At 33.6% G+C, this 3,267-nt stretch overlaps 1 pseudogene; it reads right to left on the bottom strand.

The window, feature by feature from the left end:
- Nucleotides 1-1,084: 1,084 nt before the first annotated feature.
- LOC100728865 (olfactory receptor 8H3-like) lies at nt 1,085-2,032 on the bottom strand (annotated as a pseudogene).
- Between the last annotated feature and the right edge of the window lie 1,235 nt (nt 2,033-3,267).

Here is a 3,267-nt window from a genome sequence, read left to right as displayed (position 1 = left end):
CTGACAACATTTCCAGTTCAAACATAGCACTAGGTCTAAACTTTGCTCATATATTGAACATATGTTGATGTTACAGGTTTTAATTACACAGAGATTATTAGTTATGAAACCTTAAAGTGAAAATAGAAAGCAGCAATGATTATTAAGGAAAGACAGAAATTATGTTAACTACATATGCACATGTGATAATTACACTTGATCTGAAAAAAAAACTTGCCAAAAACTGTGAAGAGCGGATAAAATGGTTCTCTTTTCCATAATTATTATTTTTGAAATTGGTTTCAACACTATTATATATCACTTCCTATAACTTAATGCTACATCAATATATCGTCTCAGAATACAAAATAGGAAACTGATGTCTTATTTTTTATCTGCATGTTTCTTTGTAAGTTGAATTGAGTGAGATTTGTAAAACACAAGGAAATATTTTTTAGAAGCATGAAGTGTGTAATAATAAAAATATTCTAGGTATTTAAATCTTCTGATGATAATGTCCAGCATATATTTTATTGTCCTAAAAGTTTATATTCATCTTCTGATCACAAAACATGGAAATATGATCTATTCATTCTATATCATGGATAAATTCTAGGCAGGTGTGTATACTGGACCTTACCCTATTAATGAGCCAGTGTGGGTGGGATGTGGGAGAAGCACTGGATCTTGAATCTAAATGCTGTGATCTTGACATGAAAACCATTGCTCCTGATTATCATGATAAACAGAATGACCTGTGAAAGATGAAGTGCTTTTTCATTACAAAATCTCTAAAATTGATTATGCAGAAATATTATATTGACACAGTTCAAAAAAATTATAAATTTTTCTATCATGAAAACATTTTTCCTTAGATCACAGTATTTTTTAGATCTTAGTTTTAGTACTTAACTCATTACTCCTAATTACAATATGAATTCGTAAGAACTTATCCCTCAAAACATTCATCACCCTTTTTGTTAAGTAAAGGGCAGTTGGAGAGAATGAAAAACGATTTATTTTTTTTTCCAGAATAGTACCAAAGAATTTCCCAGAAGAAACAGTAAAATGACAAGTGGAAATGTGTAAATAACTGGCAACACTGTTATTGTAATAGCCTGGAGCCTTTTCTCTTCTGAATAATTGTAACAATAGCATTTTTCACCTTTTTGTTTCTGAGACTGTAGATGAGAGGATTCAGCATGGGGATCACAATAGTGTAAAATACAGAAGTCACCTGATCCTTTCCCAAGGAATAGATCTCTTTGGCTTAAAATAGGTAAAGATTGAAGTGCTGTAGAAGATGGTGACTCCCAAAACATGAGAGGCACAAATAGAGAAGGCTTTTTTTCTTTCCTGCAGTGGAATTAATTTTCAGAATAGTGGACGGAATTGAAACATAAAATCCAGATATAGTGATGAGGAACAATATTAAATTGCATCCAGCACAAATGCATACAATGAATTCAACCTCATATGTGTCACTGAGAGACAGAGCTAAAATTGGGAACATGTCACAGAAAAAGTGATGGATGACATGAGAGTTGCAGAAATGCAATCTACTCATGCAAACCACAACAATAGTGGACTCCACAAAACCAGTAACACAGGAGCTAGTGAGGAGGGCAAAGCACAGTCTTGTGGACATAATGACTGTATAGTGGAGAGGCCTGCAGATAGCTACATAGCGGTCATAGGCCATGGAGGAGAGAAGATAGCATTCAGCAGTGGCGAAGACTATAAAAAAGTACAGCTGAGCGAAGCAGCCCAGTAATGAAATGTTTTTGCTTGAAGTCAGTAAGTTCTGTAAGGTTCTAGGAGTGATGGCACTTGAGTAGGTGAGGTCAAGAAGTGACAGGTGAGTGAGGAAAAAGTACATGGGGCTGTGAAGCTAGGGATCCTGACGGATGATCAGTATCATCCCTGTATTCCCCAGCACAGTGACCAGGTAGATCAGGAGGAAGATCAGAAAGAGGACCAGCTGTGTCTCTTCAGAATCGACCAGCCCCAGGAAGATGTAGTCAGCTACATCAGTTGCATTCCATGTACCCATGGTGTTCTGCTGGACTTATCTGTTGAATAATCAATTTTAATTAAATTTTAATTTAATTCAAAATTGTTGAATAATCAATTTTAATTTTAATTAGTTTCATCCCTAAACATTTTATTTTATATGACTGAGTCAGTGTGTTTCATAATTCATGTACCTAGAAATTGATGAAACCATTGCGAAGAAGAGTGAAAAAAATAGAATGGCTATGCATAAGTATGGGTATAAATTTATGTTCATTTCTGATACATTAAAAATTACATCTTGTTTTTAATATGAAAATGATAGTACTCTAATCTCTTTCAATTATTAGCACATCCAATTCTCTAAAATATTACATCATAAGGACTCTTGGATATACCCTTTACTTCAGAACAAGGGCACAGAGATTCCTTGGGTTAAAGATCAATTTCTTTGTTGGCACTGATTCTACCCTGATATTCTAACTTCTAAGAACACAACTACACTATTGAGATCCTGATCAGAACTTGTTTTAGTAATCCTGAATAAGAATGTTATGCTTGACTAACCTAAAATACATTTTGTTGTTTATTATTCACTGTTCTTTTGTTCCCAATGACTTCTTAGACTTAATGTAATTTCTCTCTGGGAATTTTGGTGAATCACATAATTTTAAATTCAGGAGCTGGGGATTTAGCTCAGCGGCATGAGTGCCTGCCTTGCAAGCAGGCAATCGTGAGTTTGATCCCTGGTACGGTAAAAATGAAAAAGACAAACAAGAAAGTGAAAAAAATAATAATAATTTTAAATTCATAAAAAATGGTAACTGAGAGGAAAAAATGAGATTTTTTTGACAGGTTTTGTTGTGTACTCCAGGCTGAATTGAATTGACTTTGTTCCATAGGCTGAGTTTGAATTTGCTGCAATCCTTCTGCCCATTTAAAATCAAATTTCTTCAAAAATTTTCACTTTCTAAATACATTCATTGCATGATTATTCTGATTTAATCAACTCTATGTAAGAATTTATAAATCTTATTACGGTGGGAAACAAGTGACATGTGTATGCACAATTTTTGATAAAATCCCTTTTATTTCATCTAAAACAATCCCTTGCAGCCTTCAGAAAGGATACTTACCATGCACCACAATTGCTGGAGGAAAGATCCTCCAATGTTATCAGTTTAGAAATTTGTCAACCACAAAATATTCTCAGAAATAAAAAATAATAAATATGGAATTGAAGTGAAAATTACTGCAACCTATTTGTTTTTCTAT

The sequence above is a fragment of the Cavia porcellus genome, unplaced genomic scaffold (genome assembly GCF_034190915.1).
Source record: "Cavia porcellus strain 051 isolate PalLab524CR breed Dunkin Hartley unplaced genomic scaffold, mCavPor4.1 scaffold_17, whole genome shotgun sequence".
NCBI classification, from domain to species: domain Eukaryota; kingdom Metazoa; phylum Chordata; class Mammalia; order Rodentia; family Caviidae; genus Cavia; species Cavia porcellus.
Note: the sequence above shows the minus strand (reverse complement) of the source record. Positions and strands in the feature narration are given on the sequence as shown.